General features: G+C 57.4%; 1 protein-coding gene across 6 annotated transcripts in view; it reads right to left on the bottom strand.

Annotated features, from left to right (window-relative positions):
- NAV1 (neuron navigator 1) overlaps positions 1 to 25,777 on the bottom strand; it is a 242,916-nt gene that overhangs the window by 203,193 nt on the left and 13,946 nt on the right. Inside the window, exon 1 of one of the 6 annotated variants that reach the window (XM_077902449.1) lies at positions 6,566 to 6,587. The exons of the other annotated variants lie outside the window; for them this stretch is intronic. The gene's annotated coding sequence lies outside the window, so the exon portion shown is untranslated. Of the gene's footprint in view, positions 1 to 6,565; positions 6,588 to 25,777 lie in introns of those variants that run through there. 6 annotated transcript variants of the gene reach the window in all.

Genomic DNA, 25,777 nt, shown 5'->3' with positions numbered 1-25,777 from the left:
CTGAAAAGCCCTGGTGGGGCTGCCCCTGCTCTCCTCTCCAGGCCCCACTCAGGCTATTCCACCAAGCAGCAGAGCCGGGCGCCCCTCGAGCCGTGGGAGGAGGCTGAGAATCAACAAACCGGCTGGGCCTCAGGGGTGCAGAGCCCCAGGCCCAGATGCCCCAACGTCAGGGCTCCCGCTCAGTGAGCCCTGCAGGGCCGGGCCAGGGCGCTGCGCGGGGGAGGTGCGGCGGGGACACAGGGGCACACACTGCCCCGAGGGCTGGGGACGGGGAGCAGCAGTGTTGTTCAGGGGCCGCATCTGCCCTCGCGACACCAATGCTCTCCCCCAATCCCAGGACCCCCGGGGCCAGTGGGTGCCGCAGGGCCCTCCCTGCTGGGGTTTTCCCGCTCCCCGGCCTCCCTGCCCCCACCTGGCCCGGCTCCTCCGGCCTCTCCTGGCGTTGGGGAGGCGGCTGGTCCCTGCGCTGCCCGTGGGCCCGATCTTCTGGCCGAGTGTGTCCCCTGGAAGCACTGGCACGACGTGAGAGGGACAGCAGGGAGCAGCCGGGGGACCACTCCCCTCCGCCCCGGAGCTCGGGGGGCCCATCGCCCCTGAGCCTCCCTGGCGGCCCTTTGTGCTTCCAGCGGCCGCCGGGTTGTCCTGCCCAGCAGCGGTGGCCGCCTCCCGTCGGGCCCTCGCCCCGCCACCACTCAGGCCGCGATCCCCGATCCCGCAGGAAACCTCCTCTCTCACAAACAGGGCCGCGGGGTTGGTCCCCGCCTCGTCGTGCACCACCCCCCCCCCCCCCCGCCCGCGGCCTCCCCAGGCCCTGCGGCCTCTTGGCGGTCCAGCCCGCGTGGCAGCACTTCTCCGCCCTCTGCCGTAATTCTGGAGGCGCCCTCGGTAGCTCGCGGCCCAAGGAACAATCCTCTGCCACGGGTGCCAGCGGCGTCCCTCTCGGGCTTTAACTTCCCTGACGACACAGGCGTCCATCTGACCTGCTCCTGGGCTGGGCTCCCCTCAAGGCACCCAGAGCTGAACTTCTTTTCCTTCTTCCCCTCTCAAAACCTGATGCTCCTTTTCTCAGTCTGGGCTACTGAGCCGCGGAGCCACGCTCCTCCCTTCTCCCTCCTTCATCCCATCCCGGGAATCTGGTCTCCTGAATCTCCCTCAGGGGGACCCCTTCGGCCCAGCTCCGCCTCCATCCACGTGCAAGCCCAGTCGATCTATGATGAAAACCGGCCTGCTGATCTCTGCCCTTCCCGTGCTGTCCCTCCCAGGATGATGCAAATCCAACCCTATAATTTCAGGCGGCAAACGTTTCCAAGGGTTAGCATGGCACACAATGCCCTTTGCGATCTGGTCCCTGCTCCCTCGCCTCCCTCTGCCAGCTTCTCTGGTTTCATCATGCCACCCCCTTCCCATGTCATGCCCCAGCCACAGCAAACAGCCTGCAGTGAGTTCTCTGAGTCCTTATGCTGTGTGATGCCTCTAAACCTTTGTACCCGCTGTTTTCCTTGCTGGAATGCCCCTCCCATCGTGTCCATCCAGAAATCTGCTTCTCTTTCAAAGTTGAGCTTGAATAATCTTGGCCTCCTGTAGGAAGCCATGCTTGTACCCACCCCATCCCAGGTAGGGTGGTGACCCCCATCTCCTGCAAGCCTCCAGCCTACCTCAAAGAGTCTCCTACTGAAATACTTAGAATGCAGGATTTGATCTATTTGTTTGCATGTCTCTCTCTTTTGCTAGGCTTTGAGCTCTTTGAAAGCAAAAAAATAAATGTCATTAGTCTCTGTCTCTCAGGGCTGGCATACATAGGTGCTCAAAAAAAAAATGATTCTAGGAAGATCTGGAATACTCTTCCCTGTTCCTCCTGTGAAATACACCAAAAACCCTGGACATTGTACATCAAATAAGACAAACATGAGAAGATTTTGGAAAGTAGGGAGAAAAAGATGGACTGGAGCACCTCAGGACTCTAGGGATGACAAGGTGGGCAAGATTTCTCTTGGGTTTTCACTTTGCTGCACACATCCTGGACTTGGAACTGAGGAAGTCAGCAACTCAGACACCAAGAGGCCCAAACAAAAACAGCCTCAAGAGAAGCCTGCTCTCTCCAGCCAAAGGACAAGGAAAGAGGCAGCCTTGCAACACAGAAAACTTTTAGACAATAATTGCTCCACTCTAGCCAACACTACAGAGAGAACTGTGCCTCAGCTCCACCCATACCAGGAAAAGCTGAGTGGGGAGTGGAGTCCCCAGGTCCCCAGGCTGAGGCTGAAATGAGATGTCCTAACAACCGCACCTGATAGCATCACAAAGGCCAAGGAGGGAGCAGAAAGTGCCCTCCTGCTGGTAATGAGGCCACAATTCTCCTCTTTAAGGTCAGTGGGGACCACGTGGAGAGCTGGAATCCTTACCCCTGGCCCAACGGTAATGAAGAGCAGAGAACAGAAGACATGAAGAAGAACCAAATGGAAAATTTTAAACTGAAAATACAATAACTGATATATAAATCTCAGGGATCAACAGCAGAATTGAGGAGACATAACAAAGGAAAAAAAAATCAGTGGATGGAAGACAGAACAATAGAAATTACCCAATATAAACAACAGAAATTACCCAATATAAACTACCCATTTTTAGATGGAAAAAATAAAGATTACATCCTTAAGGACCTGTGGGACTATAATGAAAGATCTAACTTACATGTCATTGAAGTCTTGGCAAGAGAGGAGAAACAGCATGGGGCTGAAAAAGTTCTCTAAGAAATGGCGGCTGAAAACTTTCCAAAGTTGGTAAGAAACGTAAATTCACTGATCCAATTAGCATTAGCAAATGCCAAGCAGGATAAATCCAAAGAAATCTACAAGCTATATCACAATTAAATTTCTGCAAACTAAAGACAGGAAAAATATCCTGAAAGCAGCAGAAAAACAAGAAACCTTAACTATAAGGGAAAAACAGTACATTTCTCATCAGAAACCATGGAGGCCAGAAGGAAGGGCCAAAGCATTTTTCAAGTACTGAAAGAAAAGAATTATTAACAGAGTCCTACACCCAGTAAAAATATCATTCTGGGTGTGATATGGAATGAAGGAACAGTCCAGAACACTCTCAGATGAAGAGAAACTCAGAGAATTTGCTGCCAGCAGATCTATCTGAAAAGAATGGTTAAAGGAATTTCTCTAAACAGAAAGGAAGTGAAAAGAAAGAAATCTTGGAATATTAGGAAGAAGGAAGAATCTGGAAAGTAAAAATATGAACAAATGCAGTAGGATTTCCTTCTCTTGGACTTTCTAAATTACACTGGATATTCGAAGCAAAACTGATAACACTTTCTGATGTGGTTCTAAATGCATGTAAAAATATTTTAGATGATTATATTACAAACAGGGAAAGATAAAGGAATATAAAAGGAGGTAAAGCAGGACACTTGGGTGGCTCAGTGGTTGAGTGTCTGCCTTTGGCTAAGATCGTGTTCTCAGGGTCCTGGGATCGAGGCCTGAATCGGGCTCCCTGCCCGGAGCCTGCTTCTCCCTCTGCCTGTGTCTCTGATGAATAAATAAAAAAAGGAAAACAAAAGAAAAAGATCATTTGAAAAAAAATAAAAGGAAGTAAAGCTTCTACACTTCACTCAAACTGGTAACATTATAACACCAGAGACTGTGATGTTACATATTTATAATTTAATACCTATAGCAATTAATAAACAAGCTATGCAGAGGGGCACCTGGGGAGCTCAGTCAGTTAAGCAGCTGACTCAGGATTTCAGCTTAGGTCATGATCTCAGGGTCCTGGGATCAAGCCCCACAAGGGGCTCCCTGCTCAGTGAGTGGACTTGAGGATTCTCTCCCTCTCTCTCTGCCCCTCCCCTGTGCTCTCTCTCTCTCTAAAATAAATAAATAAATCTCAAAAAAAAAAAAAAAAAAAAGTGAGCACCTAGATGGCTCAGTAGTTTGAGCAGCCAACTCTTGATTTCAGCTCAGGTCATGCTCTTGAGGTCCTGGGATCAAGTCCTATGTGGGGCTCTGTGCTCAGTGGGGAGTCTGCTTGGGATTTTCTCTCTTTCTCCCTCTGCCCCTCCCCCCTGCTCATACTCACCCCCTCTAGAAAGTAAATAAATCTTTTTTCTTTTTTTAAAAAGCTACGCAGGGATCCCTGGGTGGAGCAGTGGTTTAGCGCCTGCCTTTGGCCCAGGGCACGATCCTGGAGACCCGGGATCGAATCCCACGTCGGGCTCCCGGTGCATGGAGCCTGCTTCTCCCTCTGCCTGTGTCTCTGCCTCTCTCTCTCTCTGTGTGACTATCATAAATAAATAAAAACTTAAAAAATAAAAAATAAAAAAAAAATAAAAAGCTATGCAGACAGATGCACTCAGAAACTCTACACATAAGACTTACTGTAATCATCATTTTACAATATATACAAATATTAAATTATGTTGTACACTTCAAACTCTTGTAATGTTATATGTAAACTATATATCAATTTTTTAAAAACAACTAGAAATAAATAAAAATAGGATTCTAAAAAATATTCAAGTAACCTACAGGAAGAGAGGAAAAAGAAGATAGAGGCAGAAAATCAGAACAGCAGACAACAGAAACCTAAATGGTAGAGTTACTTCCTAACACATCAATAATTACATTATTATAAATGGGCCTAAATATCTTCATTAAAAGACAGAGATTGGCTGAAAGGAGTAAAGAACATAATGCAACAATATGCGGTCTATAGGGAACTCATGTCAAATATAACAATGTAGGCAGGTTGAAAACTAGAGTGTTAAAAGGGAAATAAGAGAGTGTAAAATTAATCAAAGGAAATCAGAAATGACTCTATTAATATCAGATAAAATAGACTTCAGAGCAAAGGAAATTACCAGAGACAGAATAGGACATTTTACAATGGTAAAAGGATCGACCCACCCAGATAACAAAGCTCCAAATTGTGTTTGCACCAAACAACAGAGCTCAAAATATGTAAAGAAAAGCCTGATAGAACTGAGAAAATAAATAAACCCATGATTACAGCTGAAGAACAACCAGAGTCGGTAGGACAAGTGCCCCTGGAATGTGTATCAAGATAGACTATAATCCGGGTCATAAAAAAAAAAAAAAAAAACCAACAAATTTAAAATAATTGAAATTATAGGACAGCCCATGTGGCTCAGCGCCGTGTTCGGCCCAGGATGTGATCCCCAGGTCCTGGGATTGAGTACCACATGGGGCTCCCTGCAGGGAGCCTGCTTCTCCCTCTGCCTGTGTCTCTGCCTCTCTCTGTGTATCTCTTGAATAAATAAATAAAATCTTTAAAAAAAAAAAAAGAGAGAATTGAAATTATACAGTGTGTTATCTGACTACAGTGAAATCAAACTAGAAATTTATAATAAAAAGATAACAGAAAGTTCTCCAAACACTTGAATATGACACAACACACTTCTAAGTAATCTAAGAGTCGAAAAGGAACTCAAGGGAGATGAAAAAATACACTGAAGTGAATAACAACGAAAACACAACATATCGAAATTTGTGGAATGCAGCTAAAGCAGTGCTGAGAGGAAAATTCATAGCACTCCATGCATACAATGGAAAAGAAGGAAAATCACAAGTCAACAATCTAAGCTCTCATGTCAAGAACCCAGAAAAAGAAGGGCAAAATAAACTCAAAACAGACAGGAGGCAGAAAATAACGAAGAATAGAAATCAGGATCTCCGGGCTGGCTCAGCTGGTGATGTATGCGAGCCTTGATGGGGTTGTGGGTTTGAGCCCCATGGTGAGTGTGGAGATCAATAAAAATAAAATCAATCTTAAAAAAAGAAAAGAATAGAAGTCAATACATTGAAAACAGAAAGTTTTTTGCATCCTGGACACCACGACCCTGGGTCGCATGCACACTCCCGGGAAGGGCCCATCCCAGTCAGCTCTGTCTTACTGCTGCCACGGCATTCCCACCCAGCTGAAGTGGACGTCTGACGACGAGAAGGAGCAGATCTACCAACTGGCCCAGAAGGGGAAATTGGTGTGATCCTGAGAGACTCCCGTGGTGTGGCACAGGTATGTTTTGTGACAGGCAGTAAAGTCTTGAGAATTCTTTTTTTTTTTTTTTTTTTTTAAGATTTTACTTACTTGTGAGAGACACAGAGAGAGGCAGAGACCCAGGCAGAGGGAGAAGCAGGCTCCACGCAGGGAGCCCGACGTGGGACTCGATCCTGGGTCTCCAGGGTCACGCCCTGGGCTGCAGGCAGACTCTACCACGGAGCTGCCCAGGCGTCCCAACTCTTGAGAATTCCTAAGTCCAAACGACTCGCTCCTACTCTTCCTGGGTACCTCTATCATTTGATTAAGAAAGCTGTTGCCGCTCGAAAGCATCTTGAGAAGGACAAAATTTTCTGACAGATTCTGATCGAGAGCCGTATTCACCCGTTGGGCTGGATATTGTAAGACCAAAAGAATCCTCCCCCCCGGCAATAGGAAATATGAGTCCTCCACAGCCTCTGCCCTGGTTGCATAAATCTGGCTATGTATTCAAGCAATAAAAATCACTAACTAAAAAAAAAAAAGGGGGAGGGACACCCACCTGGGTGGCTCAGCGGTCAGGCATCTGTCTTCAGGTCAGGGCATGACCCTGGGGTCCTGGGATCGAGTCCCGCACCGGACTCCTTGTAGGGAGCCTGCTTCTCCCTCTGCCTGGGTTTCTGCCTCTCTCTCTCTGTATCTTGTGAACATATAAATAAAATATTTTTTAAAAAAATAAAAAAAAGAAAAGAGAAAAATAAGGATAATCAATTTAACAAAGAGTTAATCCTTAAAAAGATCAAGAGAACAGACAAATGTTTAGCAAGACTAAGAAAGGAAAAGAGACAGAAGGCCTATGTTACCAATGCCTGGTCTGAAATGGGGTATCACTACGGACCCCGCAAACATGTAAAGAATAATAAAGGAATACCTCGAACAATTTCACACAAATAAATCTGACAACAAGGACAAAACTGACCAGTTACCCAGAAAAATACAAATTACCATGACTCATCCAGTAGGAATTGGGTTGTTTCAATAAGCTATGATGATTAAGGAGACGGAATTCAGAATTTGAAAGCTGCCCCAAAAGAAACCTCCAGGCCCAGACTGTTTCAGTGGAGAATCACACAGACACCAACAGGAGAATTAAGGCCAGTTTCCCGTCACGTCTTCCGGAAAGTACAAGAAGGGAACAGCTCCCTTCCCAGCTCACTAAGAAGTGCCCCGAGCAGAGAGCAGAGGCCGGAGCAACGTGGGGGCTGCCGGCCGGCCCTTCGGCCTGGTTCCTCCTGCCTGAGACATGACATTGGGCAGACAACGCGAGGTCCGCACTGTCAGGGCTGGCGGCGGCGGCACGCGTGTCGGTGGCTCTATCCAGTTCCTGGTAGTGGCAGCAGGCTGGGGGTCAGCACACCAGCTTCCCTCAGAACCCGCAGGTTTTCCGAGCCAGCCTTCCCAGCAGGGCGATGAGTGAGCACGGTGTCCCAGAGGGTCATTCTCCATGAGTCTATGCAGCTGGGGGTCCTCCGTTGCTGTAGCAGGAGTACTGCTGGCACAGGGGGCCGCCACAAGTGCCCTGGGGTGCCCACCCGGTCACACGCCCGCACAGGTGCTCCGGCTACCACCACCCAGCCCACCCCCGTCATCCTCCTGCAAAGACCATGTCTCATGCCACCTCCTCCATGGAGCCTTCCTAGATTTCTCAAGGGAAATAACATCCCCCCTCCCCTCCTTGAAGTTCCCGACTCTCAGGGACTTGACACTTCCCACCTTAGACTATGGAATCTGTGTGGCTGACCTTCTTTGTCAGACGGTGAGCCCCAGAAGCTAAACCCACACTTTTCCCCTCTCCCGGTGCTCAATAAATGCGTACAAATAGATCCTCCCAGTTTGCCCAGGGTAGGGGCTCTTGGGTTCCAGGCACCCCCCACCCCCCGAATGGAATGTGCATTTTGCGGACACGATGCCCACAACTCTCGTCACACACTTGACACTGCTCCACATCCTTCTCGCATATCAGCACGTTTCACCATTAGCAGAAGCCAGGAGGTGGGGACTCCGATCGTCCTCATTCTACAGATGAAGAAACAAGGGCTCCGAGAGGTCAAATAACGCGCCCCAAGGTCACGCAGCTAGAAAGGGCAGACGGACGTCAGAATCTGCAACCAGAGAACCCGGCTTCGGTGTGCACCCCCTGAACCACCACAGGGTTGCAGCCTCTCCTGGAATCTCCTCGACAGACTACTGGGCGTCCACATGGGGGGCTGGGCCGACAGGGCTGTCTACATAGGGAGCAAAGCTGACAGTGCAGGGGGCTGGGGTCATGGGGCCATCCACACGGGGGGCTGGGCCGACAGGCATCTACACGGGGGGGCTGGGCCTTTGGGCTGTCTATACTGGGGGCTGTGCTGACATGTGTCTACACGGAGGGTTGGGCCAACAGGCTGTCCATACTGGGGGGACTGAGCCGATGGGTATCTACACGGGGGGGCGGGGGCTGGGCCAACAGGCTGTCTATACTGGGGGCTGCACCAACAGCGTGGGGGGCTGGGGCCGACGGGGCCATCTATGTGGGAGGCTGGGCCGATGGGTGTCTACCTGAGGGGCTGCCCCGACAAGGCCATCCACACGGGGGGCTGGGCCACGGGCTGTCCATGCGGGAGGCTGGGCCACGGGGCTGTCTATACTGGGGCTGGGCCGACAGGCGTCTACGCAGAGGGCCCAGACCGCCAGGTGGCAAGGCAGCTCCGTGAGTTTCCCCGGCCGCATGGCCCCTCCTCACACATGTGAATGCGAGCACACGCGCGTGCGGGCGGGCACGCTGAGACCAGGAGATGACAAGCGCCCAGGGTCAGCGGCCACATCCTGGGAAGCAGCTCCCTGGAGCACGCCGTGGTCCCAGGCCCTGCCTCAGTACGTCCTCCGGATCAGTCAGGGTGTCCAGCCTCCAGGGCCAACCCCTCCAATCCGCAGGGACAGGCCCTGTGCCCACGTAACTCCATCTGAGCTTGACCCACGCAAATAAACACGCATCTGTCGGGCTTTAAGCAAAGTCTGTCTACTGACTCTCGAGGGCAGGGCTGCCCGGGGGACCCTCGCGGTGACGGTGGTGGTTTCGGGCCACATGGACGGACCCCGGGCCCTGGGCTCAGGCTTCTCTGGGCGATGACTGGAAAGGAGGGGGCAGCAGGGGGAGGGGTAAGAGCCAGGCAGCCCGAGAAGAGAGGGTCCCTGGGCCGGAAAGAGAAGCGACTGCCAACAAGAGCGAAGCTGGACACCGTCCGGAGGCCCCGCGCATCGGCTCAAGGAGTGGGGAGCTCGGTGTTCTGGAAAACACAGATGCGTGCATCTTCCCCCGCAGTCAAGCCAGGGCCGCCCCACTGCCTCATCTGGGGTCTTGTGAGGCTGCGCGGCAGCAGGTCCCACAGGTGCTACCGTCCCCACTTCACCGACGGCAGCAGAGGCTGAAGGAATTAGATCCCAGGTACCCAGGCTCCGAGTCTGGAAGTGGCCCGACCACAGGGACGTTCTCGGGAGCTACAGCAGCCAGCGAGGGACACAGTGCTGCAGGCTGGAGATGCCTGGCCACCCCGGAACCCCACCGGCCGCAGGACTCGGCCTTTACGGGGCCGAGGATCCCTGCTCCCCCGGCTTCCTCGCCCCCCCTCCCGTCAGAGGCCCCACTCGTCTCTCCTTTCATCTCTGGTCACACTCTCGTCCATGAACGACTAGAAGGGGACACTTGCTCACGAAGGCCTTTGGCTCAGGAGGGGCTTGAACCGTGTTAGTGGAATGGGTGTCGGGGAGAGTCCCGGTGTGGGCGAGGTGCAGACCGTTCCCGACAGGGGCAGCGCACGCACACCCCTTCCCACTGAGCAGCAGGACCTCTGCGATCATTCCACTGTGACCCACAACCCTGCAGGGAACATGCTCGCCGCTAGGTCTCTGTGCACACTGCTGGACTGGTCACTTCCTTGGGCTAAATTCCTACGTGATCCCACTTCAGGGGTGAATAAACAAAACCAAAATAGGAAGGGGAATCTGCTGCAAAAGAAAAGTAGAAGCTAAAATCAGTGATTCCAGGCAAAACAGAAAGGCTGGCCAGGCCCCGGGACCTTGGCTGTGGGTAACTGAGGGGCCCTCGCAGGCCAGCGACCCAAGGACAGGCCCAGGGTGCCTCCTGTGCGGGGCCCTTGCGTCCAGCACCCAGCAGGCGGCCCGGCTCCCCGGCTGCGCTGCTAGGCCCCGGGCCGCGGGGGCTTTCCTCCCGCCAGAGCCCGGCAGGGCCTGGAGCATGGAAGGTGCTCGACAGACGCTTCACGTTGTCCACAGGCACCACCAGCCACGGCAACACAGGGCAGGGCGCTGCCACGTCCCAATCATCGGGCACCTGCCATGCGTCAGGGAGCCCTGCATCCGTGACCCGCTGTCACCTCCCCTGTGTCCCACAGCAAGCCCGCGGCGGTCCCTGCGGTCCTGGCGACGAGGCTCAGGGACGTCAGCCCGGCTCCCACCTCCCCGCGCTGCCATGTGGCTCTGCTCAGTCCCACTGGTGCGTCAAGAGCCCAGGGCCTGAGCCCACACGCTGCACGGGGCGTGGCCCACCCACCCCTCAAACCCGGCGCCCCGACAGCAGGAGTCCCAGGGCACCGCCGCCCCGACGACGCGCGGGCTCAGGAAGCCGGAGGGCTCTGTGGCCTTGGCAGCGAGCCACCAGGGGCAGCAGCAGAGCACAGGCGGCCGCCCGGCCAAGTGGCCGGAACCAGGCCGCGGTCCCGAAGGTGGGGGACGCAGGAGGCCAGCTTCCTTCCGTGCCCGCGCCCCAGGAGGAGCCGCCACTGCTCAAGAACAGAGTCAGGAGGGGAGAGACCCTCCAGCATTGGCCGGGCAGGAAACAGGGCGAGGAAGCTTTGTCCCGCCCCCAGGGCGCCAGCATATGTCCCCAGAGTGGCTCTGTGGTTCCATCGTGCACAGTCCTGGAGACCCGGGCCCACGTCCCCTGTAAGGACAGTCCCTCCCCGCAGGCATGAGGCCTCCCCTCTGCTCCCAGAGGCGGATCTGCACTCCCCGTAGACGAGACCCAGGGCGGCCAGGGGCAAGGAGGGCGTGGGGGCGGGGGCGCGAGCAGATACCCCCGGCCCAAGCGGGGTAGCTTGATGGGGTCCCCCGATAATGAGCGAGGGGCCTGACCCTTGCTTGATCTTTGGGCTCGCTGGGTGTGCCCTGGGCAGAGCCTGCATGTAGGCCATGGGCTCCTGCCAGGTACGGAGGGAACACGCTTCCTCCCACCTGCTCCAGTTTTTTTTTTTTTTTTTGTTTAGTGCTTTCCAGGTCAGCTTAATCAGGACACACAAGCGTCCAGAGGAGCCCCCACCCGGGGTGGCTGTCTTACCTCTATCATAACAAATAACAAGTCATATAAATAATGAACTATAAAGCCCCATAAATCAAACACATAGGGTATTTGACAGTGAAAACATTTTCACATACACTGTTTGGCTCCCGTGAGAGCCCCATGAACCAGGCGGGCCGGGTGGGATCTGCATTTCACGGGTCACCCTGCAAATTTAAAACTGCAGAGGCAGGGCAGCCCGGGTGGCTCAGGGGTCAGGCACCTGCCTTGGGCCCAGGGCGTGACCCCGGGTCCCGGGATCGAGCCCTGCATCAGACTCCTTGCATGGAGCCTGCTTCTCCCTCTGCCTGTGTCTCTGCCTCTCTCTCTGTGTCTCATGAATAAATAAATAAAAAATCTTTATAACCAACTAACTAATAACGAGAACTGCAGTGGTACATTAACTTGTCCACTGGTGAGAAGCCCGAGGTCTGGGTTCCTGCCTTCGGAGCCTGCGTTCTTATGTCGTGGGGTCTTAGAAGGTGTCGAGCTGACAGGGGAGGCGGAGGGGGCTTCCTAACCAGAGGTGAGGATCTGCTTTCACCCCGAGGGCACCTCCACCCTCCATCCCCCAACCCCTGCCCCCGTGCGTAGGGTGATGCCCCCTTCTTTGCGCTGCCCCACAGGCGGTACGGAGAAACGGGCAGCTCCTTGAGTCACTGCGCCCCTAGATAACCCACCCCGCCCCCCATACAGTCCATAAACCCCTTCCTCGGGCTTCAGGACGCGGCCCTCTTCCCTACAACTCCTCCCCCCGCCCTCCACACCCCGCGCCTCCATGTACCACCCCTGCATCTATGGCGACAACCTGACCCCCCTGGGTGTGTGACAGACATGTCAGCTACACACTCCTCAACGCTGTCTTGGGGTCAATCCTGAGACTGTATGAATCCAGACCACGCCTAAAATAGCAAAAGGTAGTGGAAATACACCTAAATGACCACAGATGTTCCAAATAGGAAAAGAAAGGTCAGGTCAGGCCCACGGAGAGCTGTTGGGTTTGGGTTTTTTTTTTTTTCCTTTATGTGTGTGTGTTTAGTTGGGTTTGTTTGTTTTTCTTTTTTTTATTAACTTTTTGGAAAACCATCCTAAAAGCAGAGAAACGTTTCCAGGCTTAGTACAGAGAACTAGGCTCCCCTAAGCCACCCGCGAGTAAACCGCTGACATTCGCCATCGTCCCGGATTCCTCTACGTCTCTTTCCCACAAGTCAGGACATCATGCAAGACGGCAGACGAGCCTCCGGCCCGGAAAATGAAAGCCGGAGCGTTCCATCGTGTCATCCTCGTACTCTGCCAGGGCTGCCACTTGCCTATAGGCTCTTACAGAGCAATGGGATCCTGTTCGGATCCATGCACGGCACTTACCTGTCCCCTTTCTTCCTAGATAATCTTTAAAGACGTTTGAGGGAGAAAGAGCGGGAGCGCGAGCGGCGGGGGCGGGGAGGGAGAGGAAGACAGAGAATGTCAAGCAGACTGTGCGCCGAGCACTGGGCCTGGCGCGGGGCTCGACCTCTCGACCCCGAGATCGTGACCCAAGTCCGACGCTCACCCAACAGCCACCCAGGTGCCCCTCGTCCTAGGGAATGTTTTAGACACAGACGCGTGCTGGCAATCTGTGTCCGGTGGCAGAAGGCGGTCTCTAGTGACCTCGAGGGTGAAGGGAAGGCTGACGTGTCAGCCCCAGAGGTCCCTGACACCCTCTGAGCATCCCTGGTGCCGTGTGAACACGTGGGCTTTGAGGTCCCAGAGTCGTCGGCTTTGAGAATGGAAGGTGATGCTGGTTCCAGACATCAAAACCCTTCGTGAACCAAAGCCCCCTCGGGGCGGCCCTGGCCTCAGAGGAGTCCGTCCCATAGCCAGGAGCCCTGCTGGCCTGGGGTGGCAGGGGGCAGCCGGGCGGACTCCCACGGGGCCAACCGGGCACAGGAAGCCACCCAACTCAGCCACGGGCCTTGGCGGGTGTGCGTACCTCTGGCCAGGGCCGCTGTGCGCTGCAGGCAAGCCCCGAGCGCTGCTGACGGCTCTGCACAGAAGTCCTGGGGCCACGGGAACAGCCCGGACTGTCCAGCCAGGGAGGAAACGCGTCTCCCCAGGTGTCCTGCTAACAAACGGGAAGCAGCTGGGCGGCCTCACCCTGCACAGCTGCAATCCGGGCGCCAGGCCCCGAGCGTGCCTTCCAGCCCGACCTCGGCCCACCCCACGGCCACCAGGGCCTGTCATTCAGGCCCAGGGACCTAGAGGGACCCCCAGAGACGTCTGTATGCACGCGGGGTGCATCTGGACTGTCAGGCCACACAGACGCTCCGGGGAAGAGAGGGACCAGGAAGCAGCCTGAGGACCCAGAGAGCCCTGCGACTGAGCCCCGTTTCCTGAGGACATGCTCCCAGGATGGGCCCTGTGCACCTGTGCGTTGCTGCACCATCACACTGAGTCCCGACGGCCCCTCTGTGCGGCACGCAGGGTTGACACTCCCGTCTCACAGACAACGTACGTGAGGCAAGCAGTTGAAACCGTAGGCCTAAAGCCACAGGCATCACCGAGCCCACGTCTGCCTAAGCGCGTCACGCGGTCGGCACGTCCGTGGTCGTGTGTGGCGTGCAGCCAGAGGCCCCGACAGGAACTGTACGAGACCTGGACGTCACCGAACATGCCACCACCTCCAGCTCAGAAAGAACACACCCAGTACCCATGAGGACTTAAGATGCGGCCTCGGCAAGTGGGGCGGGTCTGCTGATGCCCTGCTAACGAAGGCAGGGTGCCAGGGTCCTGGGGCTGGCAGCCCACATCTCCCCAGAGGAAAGCGCCAGCTAGGGAGGGAGGAGCTGCCCCAGGACTGGGCCGGCCCAGGGGCCCGCTCTGGGCTAGAGGGGCGGGAGGAGGCCCTGCGCCCCCGTCACTGCAGCACCCACGGCCTCCCGTCCACTTGTCAGCCACGGACGCCCACGGCTAATCGCTCCTTTGACACGCAGCCCGGGCAGTCCGCGGCTGCACAGCTTGCTTTCCACTGCGGGGAGGGGAGGTGGTGATGCACCCCACACAGCTGGCCAGCGCCCTCAGTGGAGCTCAGTCTCTGATCCTCGGGTGGGTCTGAGCCTTTGCCCCATAGAGACAGGTCATTCTAGGTGTGAGTCCAGGGGCCTCACAGACCTGAAGAGCGCAAGCCTTGGGCACAGACCCTGGGACAGCAGGTGTCTACGGCCTCCCCTGGGAAGCACTGGCCACGCCGGATTTGAGAAGAGAGCTGCCTCTCTGGGCCCCTGACAGCTTCGGCCACGTCCCCGCCGTCCTTACACACAGCAGATCTTTACCACTGGCTGAATTAGACCAAGTGGACCCCCGTGGTGTCCCTCTGAGCTCTGGCCGGGGGCCCAACAGAGGCCGCACAGCCATCCAGCTACACCTGTCCAGCCCTGCACCTGCTCGCCCATTTCCTCCTGAGCAGGCGGTGAACCCCACTGACCTCTGCAGGTCCCGGTCCCTCTGGCCCAGCCCCAAGTCTGGGCCCAGCACCATCAGAGACAACAGAGACAAGCCCCTGCCCCAACAGAGGCTGGCTCCCCAGGAACAGGGTGGGGCCTTCGTCAGCTCCCCCTGTAGCGATGGTGTGAGGCAGGAAGGGCGGGCTGCGGGGAGGGTGTGATGCTGAGATCCTAATCAGAGTTCCCTGAAGAGCAGCTGGTCGCAGCTTTTATCTTCCCGTGGCTGGGGCTGCTGGGTGGGGAAGGCGACCGTCCCAGAACCCTGATGAGGTCACCCCCCTGTGGTCTGGGGACGCTCTAGACAGCTGAGCACATTATGACATACCCACATGAAGAACACGTTAAAGATGAGGCCTAGAGAGCTGTGAGATGGAAAATCTGGGGATCGTATTAAGCAAAAAAGCAAAACCAGGAGATTGTACGCAGAGTATGATGCCAACTGTAAGGAGACACACTTGCCTTAAAAAAGAGAAAACACTAGGGTGCCTGGGGGGCTCAGTCAGTGAAGCGTCTGCCTCCGGCTCAGGTCATGATCCCAGGTCCTGGGATGGAGGTCCCCATCGGGCTCCCTGCTCAGCGGGGAGTCTGCTTCTCCTTCTGCCCCTCTCTCTGCTTGTGCTTGCACACATGCTCTCTCTCTTTCAAATAAATAAATTTTTTTTAAAAAGAGAAAAGACTAGAAGGCAATGTGAAGAGCATATACTTCTGGAGTAGAGGATTTTGGCTATTTAATACTTCTCCACTTTCCTGTGTTGTGTAGTCCTGTTAATCAGGAAAGAAACCCCTAGATAAATCTAGGGGAATAAAGGGACCAGGGGTTGGGGGACCATGGGCAGCGCCACCACTTCCCAAGGGAGGAGGGGACCTGTGCCTGTGTGAATGCTACTCGGTGGGGCAGATGCTCAGGGGTGCACAGCCTAAGGACAGGGGAGGGGTACAAACCAGTGACAGCTGAGTATCCCTGTGCCCCACGGGATGGTAGGAGCCAAGAGTAGGGCAGGGCAGTGGCGGAGGGAGGGGCAGCACAAGGGAGCCAGGGAGCCGGAGGCAGGGGTGGGGGGTTAATGGGAAGACCTCCCGGAGGCTCGGGCCTCCCACAGGCCTTCAGGGAAGGTGAGGAGCGGTCCCCAGAGACCTGAGTGAGCGGCTGCAGGGCCGGGAGGGGGCCTGCCCCTTGGCCCTTGTGACCCCTTTGCAGAAAGCATCGCGTGGAATGTCTGCAGGGGGAGTGCTGGGCGCTGGGGCAGAGGGCCCCTGGAGTCCACAGGAGGAGTGTGGGTGTGCGGGGAGAGCTCAGGGCTGGGGGGGAAGGGGGCACAGCCAGGATCTGAACGGAAGGACCAGCCGGGGGCCTCGGTGTGAAAGGGGGTGGCTGCATTTCAAATTGGTCTTTTAAAGAAAAGTCTCCGAGGTGCTGAGGGGCATTGCGGCTGTTAATTCCTGGTTCAGTTCAGTGAGCTGGAGCTGGGGGAAGTGTCTGGCGCCTACGAAATGCTGGTCCGAAGCCACGAGGCCCCTAAAGGTCAAATCCACCTCATCCTGTGGCCTGGGGTCCTGCCTACAACTGTGCGGGCCTCAGTTTCCCCCAGAGAGGCAGGGGGCGGGTGACAGCCCTTCTATTATGCTCGGGTCTCAGGGGCTCTGCTAATAAAAATGATTGTAAAACGCTTTGCAAATAGTGAGGCTGCCTCACAACAGAAGCGATTCTTTCCCACAGAGGGGGTTCAGTTCCCGCGGGGATCCGCTTGGAACCTCTCTGCCCTCCGAAGAAGGGGCCCTTCTGTTCCCTTGTGATCTCGGTGAATGCCGTGTCCCCGGGATAGCCGTGGGCCGGGCCCCGTGCCCGCTGCTGGCAGCCGCTCCCACACAACACAAGGGGAACTTTGTGTGTCTCCCAGGCTGGGAGTCACAGCTGCCAAGAGCAGGATCCGCTTCTCCTCTGCCGGCGGAGGGGGGAAACCGAGGCACAGGGAGGAAGAGTGACCAAGCCCAGAGGACACCACAGCTTGCACCTCCTCCCTTGGAAAGGTGGCCTCAATAGCTCACGCAGCGGTGCTGGTGCGCAGGAGCACTCGGGATGCGTCTCTCGCTTTACAGGTGTGTTAGCTTCTTAGAACGTCCACTTCTCCCTCCCAAGGGCCCTTTGTGATAGGACGTCACCATCCCCCACGGGAGGCCGAATGACGGGCCCCAAACACGTCGTGCCCTAACGCTCCGAAGCCATGAACACGTCACCTCAAGCGGCAGAGGGCCTTTGCAGACGGATTCAGGGTTAGGGATGCTGAGATGGGGCGAGTAGCCTGGGTCACCCTGTGGGCCCAACTAATCACAGGCACCCTTTTTTTTTTTTAAGATTTTATGTATTTATTCATGAGAGACCCAGAGAGAGAAGTAGGGACACAGGCAGAGGGAGAAGCAGGCTCCATGTGGGGAGCCCAACGCGGGACTCGATCCCGGGACCCCGGGGCCACGCCCTGAGCTGCAGGCAGCCGCTCACCCGCTGAGTTCCCGGGGGCGCCCCTCATCAAATGAGTCCTTAAAAGCAGCGAGCCCTTCCAGCCGCAGAGAACCAGAGACAGGGCAGCAGGAGCGTGAGAAGGACCGGACCTCCTGCTGCTGGCTTTGAAGCCTGAGGAAGGGGCCATGAGCCAAAGAATAACGGCAGCTTCCAGGGGGTGCCCGGGGGGCTCAGCCAGTGAAGCGTCTGCCTTCGGCTCAGGGGTCCGGGGATCGAGTCCTGCATCCTCTGCAGGGAGCCTGCTTCTCCCTCTCCCTGTGCAGTCCCCCCTGCTTCTACTCTCTCTTTCTCTCTCTGTGTCTCTCTGTTAAATCAATCAATCAATCAATCAATCTTAAAAAAAAAAAAGTGTCTTCCTGAATCTGGGAAAGCCAAGGGAACTGAACCAGGACGGGACGTGGCCCTGCCACCACCTGGACTTTAGCCTAGTGACCGGCCTCCGCGGGCCCGTGACCCCCCCCAGAGCTGTGCCTGACAAGCTCCTGCCTTTGGGGGCCCCTGTGCTGCTGGAAATCCGAGGCAGCAGCAACGGGCAACAGTGACACTCCCCTTCACAGGTGAGGACGCAGAGGCTGGGAGGGGCAAAGCCTCGCCTCACCTCGCCCCCCTGCGGCCCGAGCTGCCCGCACCCAGCCTCCGGTGCCTCCTCTCCCGCACCCTCCTGCACCAGGGGCCAGTGCCCTCACCCCGCACACAGCGAGCTCGGACAAGAGGTGTGTCACACACTCGCAGGTGGCCTCCCCTGCTCTGACTCCCCCTCCCGGGTTGGGGGTCCCGGCAGTCACCTGCTGCCCCCGTGGCACCAGAAGCAGACGCAGGCAGCACCTTCCCCGTGGCCCAGACCCAGCCACCTCCCCCAGCCTGGGCGACGCCGGAGACAATCACTTCGGAGTGAGGGGTGGTACCGGCCACCAGGTGGGCAGCCCCGTGGGCCAGGCTGGGTCCCATGTCCGGGGCTCCGGGAGGAGACTTCTCAGGGGACACGTGTCTCCTGCTGCTGCGGCCGTGGGAGCCGGGGCAGCAACCCTCGGCCCCCCAGGGGCCTGCTAAGCACTGCGCCGTCCTGTCACCTCTCAATTAGTCCATCCCTCCCGCCCCCACGTCCTCCCTCAGGACTTCACCATGAAACCAGGACACGCCATCAGAGGCCATCCTAACACTCACAACCGCGGGCCTTGGCCAAACCCTGTGCAAAGCCCGAGCCTGGGCATTGCCTCACGGACCCGCCCGCCCCCCGCGCTGGGTGACAGTTCCCCCACGGAGATCAGCCCAGGTGGTCCAGGCCACGGGGGTCCCGGATCAGGTGGGCCAGGTGCTTGACTGCAGAGCCCACCCCTCCCGGGCTCTCACTGGCCTCTTCCCGACCACACGGGACGGCCTGCCCACCTCCCCGTCGCCTCAGGCCGGCGCACCGCAGCCCAGGAGAGACACCCACGGCCTGGGCGCCCCCGGGGCTCTAATAGAAACATGTGGCCACAGTCGACGTGTGGATGTTCTCTCGGAAGACCTGCTAAGCACGAGGCCTTCAGCCCCCCAGAGGGGAGGTACGGGATGCGAGGGAGGCAGGTTCACCAAGCGCTCAGCCCCACCAGGGTCCCCAGGTCTCCTCCCGCTGAACGCAGCCCGACGACAGGGCAGCGCGGGCCGGCCAGGCCTGCCAGCAACCCCAGGCCGCCTGCTGCCGGCCGCTGTGCCCAAGGGGTGACTCAAGGGGCCCCGAATCCAAAGTCTCCCCGGCCTCTGCCCAGCCTGCCAGCTCGGCATCTGCCCTCCAGATGTCTCCGCCTCACCAACACCTTCCGCCAACGAGGACCCAATGCCAAGGCCGGGAGGCAGGCCTGCTGCCTGACAGGTGCCTGCGGAGCCTACCAGGTACCGGGGCCTCCCCGCTCAGTGGCAATGTGGCCCCGCCTGCAGGGAGCTCCAGGCCCATGGAGGCAATGCGGCCCCACCTGCAGGGAGCTCCGGGCCTGACGGACAAGGCATAGCAGCTACTGTCATGGAGGCCCAAGGATGAGTGTGGGAAATAGAGTCCTCGCTCTCCAGCAAAGCCCAAAGTGACAGGGTGGACAGAGCCCTGCCCTAATGGAGCATGTAGTCTAATAGGGGAAACACTTCTGTCCCTGGTTTTCCAGTGTCGGGGGAGGGGGGACTCAGAAGAAAAACCTAGAAACGTAAATGATGGAAAATAAAAGTAACTCTTACTCCGTGTTCGTTGTGAGCCAGCTGCTTGGCAGGTTGACTCTTGTTCAGTCTTCACCACAACCTCCTGGACAGTCCCGGAAACTAGAGCGTTGTGGGCAGCCGCGTAGCCAGAATGTAGCAAGAACCGGGAGTCAAACCCAGGTCTGTGCGCGCCCATGTCCAGCTCCTGTGTAACACTGCCCGCGACGGAGGCAGAGGCCTTTACTTCGTTGCCATCATCCTCTAGGCTGGGGGCTACTGTTCCTTCCTGTCCACAAACCACCATCTCACAATATTTTAAAAAAATGACGACGTTTAGGACAATGCCAGGGGTTGACAACGTCCCACTGCCCCAGCAGCAGGCAGGACCACCCACTTGGTCTCTTGATCGATTCATTTACTAATGATCTTATTTAAAAAGTTTTTTATTTTTTATTTACTTATGATAGTCACAGAGAGAGAGAGAGAGGCAGAGACATAGGCAGAGGGAGAAGCAGGCTCCATGCAAGGAGCCCGACGTGGGATTCGATCCCGGGTCTCCAGGATCACGCCCTGGGCCAAAGGCAGGCGCCAAACCGCTGCACCACCCAGGGATCCCTAAAGAGTTTTTTAGTTAGAGTTCTAAGTAAACTCTCCACCCGACACGACACAGGGCTCGAACTTATGACCCCAAGATGCAAAGTCACACACTCGCCCGACCGAGCCAGCCACGTGCCCCCAACACCGTCACTGCAGAGCTCCTGTCCCCCTAGCAGCTTCTGTTGCCTGTGAGCTTCACCCACCAAGGAGGCTCCTGCAGTCGCAGCCTCTCTGGGGTCTGAGCAAGAGAAGGTTCAGAGCCCCAGGCCCCACCCCATGTGAGCCCCGAACCAGTCCCTGGATGGAGGCTCGGCTCAGGCCCTCTGGAAAGAATAATGACTGGGGAGCATGACGAGAGAGACTGTGGTGGTGGAAAATGCAAGCGAAGTGCAGAATGTGCTCCCCGCGCCCACTGTCTGCACCGTGGCACCCAGGCTGGGCTGGAACAGCAGCCAGGCCTTCCCGTCACTCAGCGGAGCCCTGGGAGGCCTCGGGCTCCTGGCACGGATCCCGAAGCTCTCCGTGGCTCCTCTGTCCCAGGAAAGGGGCTCCGCGGAGAGCAGAGACAGAGACGCTGCCACGCAGCCCCAGAGATCCAGCTTGTAGGGATCTTGGTTTCTTTCCATGGGAACAGTGACTTGGGCCCTGCAGGGACCGGAGACGACAGGGTTTCATTAACCTGCCTGTGGACCCTGGTCCAGGAGAGCCACCCGCCTGCGTGCTTCGGGGAGGCCCATGCCCATCTGCAATGGGGCAATCGTTGTGGCACAGCAGGAAGGCTGTGCTGCTGGTGGGGGGACGGCTGGTCCTGGCTAAGAGCCTCCTAACCACAAGGCAGAAGGTCCCAGAATAAGAACCCAGGCTGGAAAGTCTTTGGCCTTTTGCTCTGGCCAACCGATAGCACCCTAGCCTGTTCCATACCCTGTACCCGAAACACTTAATGGCTTTACACCCTGAAAAATGAAGCCTAAAAGGGAGAAGGTAAGAATGTTGTTTTTTTGGTGGGGAACGTGGTATCAGTAGCGGGCAGGACCAAAATGAAGAACACGAGACTTTTTGGTGCCACCCAGGAAACTGGAGGCAAACCCAGCACCCAGCGAGACAAGCACAGCTGGCTCCCCGGCGCCCCTGAACCTCCCAGCTGACCCAGCCTGCCAGGCCAGCCCGCAAGGGCAGGGCCTCCCATGCCAGAGCCGGCCCTCCCCGGACCCCCCCAGCCTGGGGAAGGGAGGATACACTGGGCCCCCCCCGCACCTGGGCCTGCCCTCCCAGACCCCCCAGCCTGGGGAAAGGGGGATACACTGGGTCCCCCCGCACCTGGGCCTGCCCTCCCAGACCCCCCCAGCCTGGGGAAGGGGGGATACACTGGGCCCCCCTACACCAGAGCCTGCCCTCCCGGACCACCCCCTCCCCAGCCTGAGGAAGAGGGGATGCCCAGGCCCCCAGCCTGGAGGAGGCTCAGCTGCCAGCCGGAGCAGAGGGGAGGAGAGGAGGGCGTGGGGCTCGGGGCTGGAGCGGGGCGGCTGCGCCCTCTGGTGACAGCCGTAGGAAGCGGCAGGGCCCTGCAGACAAAGGCGCGCCACCCGGTGGCCCCGACCCCCAAGTCGCCCCCCACCAGGCACCTATTGGCAACGGCCCGCCCTGCTCTGGGGCCTTCTGGGCGGGTCCCACGCAGGACACACGCCCTGGGCCTCCCGCAGCTCGGGCCCCACGGCATCCCCCGTGTGTGGGACACCCCCCCCAGGGCAAACCCGCTCCCCTCTGCGGTGGGCCAGACCCCCAGCCGTCCTCGCCCGCTGCCCGGGCTGGGGGGCCACTGCGCCTGGCCCCGGGCTCCCCGCCCCACCCCAAGCTCCAAGGCAGCAGCTCGGGGAGGGAGTCACTGTTCAGTGGCTTTTCCCTGGCGCCTGCCAGGCCCTGGTGGCCGACCTCCGACTGCACGGGGAGCCTCCCAGGGGCAGGAGACAACAGCCTACAACGGAGGCACTTACTGGGGACCCAAGTCGCGCTGGCACTTTACGGTCACCAGGTCGCTGCAGCCCCCAGCCACGGAGACAACTCTGGCTCAGAAGTTCCCGGGCTTCACCAGGGGCTGCCGTTTGCTGAGCCCCCACCACTTCCCAGGCCTGGCACCACGCCAGCCGGCCACGGGGCTCATCGCACGCCAGCCCGGGTGAGGTTAAGACGTCCCCGTCGCGTTCCGCAGACAAGGAAAGGAAGGAATGTAAAATTTACATCAAGGCACCCAACGTGGGTGCCCGGGGGCTCAGGGCGTGACCCCGGGGTCCCGGGATGGAGTCCCACACCGTGCTCTGCGCAGGGAGCCTGCTTCTCCCTCTGCTGTGTCTCTGCCTCCGTTTCTGGGTCTCTCATGAATAAATAAATAAAATCTTTAACGACAAAAAAAAGTCACGCAACGAAAACGTGGCAGGACTAGACTCCTTTCCCTCCTCCCCGTGTTCTGGACGGCCAGGCCCCCTCCCCCGTCCGGCCCCCCAAGCCTCGCACAGAGCTCCACACCCAGCCGGACACCGCCCGGCACACAGACAGCTTCCTCGCCAAGGCCCCGAGGAGCCCTTTCATCCGACTCCAGCAAACCGCAGACTCACAGAGATGCGGCCTCCTGCTTCTCCTCATTCCCTCCCCTTTATTGAAACAAAAACCCTGCCTGACATTTCTCAGTACCATTACAGTAAGGGGCTGGATTCCAGCCAGCTATTCCCGGGCTTTCATTATGTATCCTTCCCAGTCTGAGTGGCTCAGGCGAGGTGGGCCTCAGTTTACCCAACTGAGAACCAGGAAGATCAAGAAATATCCCCTGGCAGTTGATCAGCAGCAGAGGAAGGTGCCAGCGTGGAGGCCGCGGCTGAATGTGCTGGAGGCGGCGGGGTGATTTCTGACCTCCGTTCCCCCTGGGGCTGACCCGGGGCCACCTCTGGGACCACAGTCAGCTCTGCAAGCGATCTGCACATGCAGAGCGGGTGTCATGAAATCAAGGCCTAACGGGGGCCCCGAAGTCACTGCACACGACGGGGCACACGATGGCAGGACGTGTCTGTTGTCCCACGGGCCGGGCCGAGAGACACCGGACAAGGTCTGTCTTCCAAAACTACGGTGCCCTGTGTCACCAAGAAGGGAGCACAGCCGCTGTAGTCGCCCGGCTTCCTCGGAGGGCGCCAGGATCTGGTGTCGGCGCTCATCACGGCCGCCCGGGGGGGACGACTGCAGTTGAAATGTGGCCTTCCCGCCTCACCGTGGGCGGGCCCCCGCCCCCCGTGGGTGGCACAGAGCGCAGAGCCATCTCACCTTGACGCCAGAGCAGAATTCTCCGGAGCAGCCTAGCAGGAGCCACAGGCTATTTTTATCTCCATCCCCGTCCCCTGCAGCCCTGAGGTGGGGGCCTGCGGTCTGGCCCCGGATCTGGAGGGTTGGGGTACCAGGAGTCTGGGCTCTCGGGTCCCTGGCCGACTCTGCACTGTCCCTCCCGGGGCACGATCCTGCTGGTTGGAGCTTTTGCCTGTGACACTCGCCACTGTGGACACCTCAACAGAATTAAGCCTGTTTCCGCGGGGCAGGTGGCAGGCAGGTTAATGACGCCTCGGGCTCCTCGAGGGGGTGGCACTTGGAAGCCAACGGGGTTTCAGCGCAGGGGATGGGAGGACAGTGGCGCTCTCTGCCGGCCACCCAGGGGAAGCCCCCGTGGAGGGGACACGCGGCTCCTCAGACCCTCCTGGAGGCCGGGTCTGGACAATGCCCGCGGCTAGGAGAGCAGAGGCCAGGAGGGGGCATTGCCCACCCCTGCCCTAGATGCCGCCCAACACCCCCTTCACACCCATTCTTTGCACCCAGTGGCCCTCACTTCTGGGGGCGCCTTTCCTGCCCCCTCGAGCACCTCTGTCCACCCACAGCCCCGAGCTGCCTTGGGTGCACAATCGTCAGCTTGCTTACTAGACCCGCTTTTTATTTTTTTTATTTTCTTTCTTTATATTTTTTAGATTTTATTTATTTACTCATGAATGACACACAGAGAGAGGCAGAAACACAGGCAGAGGGAGAAGCAGGCTCCCTGCGGGGAGCCCGGTGCAGGACTCAATCCCGGGACCCTGGGGTCACGCCCTGGGCCAAGGGCAGACGCTCAACCACTGAGCCCCCCGGGCGTCCCCAGACCCTTTGTTTTAAAAATTATTTATTTATTTATTTATTTATTTATTTATTTATTTATTATTTATTTATGATAGTCACAGAGAAAGAGAGAGAGAGGCAGAGGCACAGGCAGAAGGAGAAGCAGGCTCCATGCACCGGGAGCCCGATGTGGGATTCGATCCCGGGTCTCCAGGATCGCGCCCTAGGCCAAAGGCAGGCGCCAAACCGCTGCGCCACCCAGGGATCCCCCAGACCCTTTTTTATAAATGAGTTTCCGCTGTTGTCCTGGCTCCGGGCTCTGCCCCAAGCTGTGGCGAATGTTCAGTGAATGAATGAACGGATGGGTGAATGAATGAGTGCGGCACTTTCCATGATCCCCTCTCTCAACCTAAAATCCTAAGCCTCCCAGCCCTAATCTCTCCTGGGCCTTTCTCACCGGCTCTTCTCCTGGAGTTCCTGGACGGCAGACCCCAAGCAGAGCCATCTGCCTGCCGCCCCGGAAGCTGGCACCAGAGCCACCGTGGACCCCCTCCTCCCCAGCTGCCTCTGCCGCTTCTCCTCCAGCACCCGGGAACCCACCTGGCTCCAGAGTTCCCACCTAACCTCTCCCCTTCCTGGCCTCTCTTTCGGAAACACCTTTTTCCTGCCTCACCAGGCTGCTGTGTTTCCTGCAAGGGAAGACATGATTGGAGAGAACGCTATTTATAGCAGGCTTCCCTCCCAGGCCTCCATGAGGTGAGGACTGCCCTGGCCCAGGGGAGCACAGAGAAGATGCTCGGGACTTTCCAGGTCCTAGCCACCGGGGGAAGGAAGCTGGGTACCCAAAAGATGGGCAGGACTGGAGGCAGCCTCTGCTGATATGCAGGCTGGTTCCCCCTCCAGATCTGTTAATGACCTCACAGGTCCCACAGGTCCCCACACTTGAAAGCTCAGAACCTCAGAAGCAAAGAGGAGTAGGATTTATTTTTTTTTTTATTTAAAAAAATTTTTTTTAAGATTTTATGTATTTATTCCTGAGAGACACAGAGAAAGGCAGAGACACAGGCAGAAGAAGAAGCAGGCTCCCTGCAGGGAGCCCGATGTGGGACTCGATCCCGGGACCCCGGGGTCACGCCCTGGGCCAAAGGCAGACGCTCAACTGCTGAGCCACCGAAGGGCCCTGGGGTACAGGATTTAGATGTGGAGAACCTGAGAGATCAGGTTCCAAATGTGATCAGGAAACCGAGACTCAGAAAGGGAAAGAGATTTGAACAAGGGCCCGCAAGAATGAAAAGCAGGTCCCCCAGCTAACATCACCCCGGTACATGCCTCGCACTTCCCAGTTACGAGGCACCTCGCATGCATTCCTTCCTCATTCTCTGTCACCAGGCAGGTGGTATGCTATGGATTGAACCGTGTCGCCAAACCAGAGCTGAAGTACTAACCCTCGGGATCCGAGAACGTGACCTTATTTGGACACAGGGTTGCTACAGATAT

This window comes from Canis aureus, chromosome 6 (genome assembly GCF_053574225.1).
Source record: "Canis aureus isolate CA01 chromosome 6, VMU_Caureus_v.1.0, whole genome shotgun sequence".
Lineage (NCBI taxonomy): Eukaryota > Metazoa > Chordata > Mammalia > Carnivora > Canidae > Canis > Canis aureus.
This window is presented reverse-complemented; position numbering and strand designations above follow the sequence as displayed.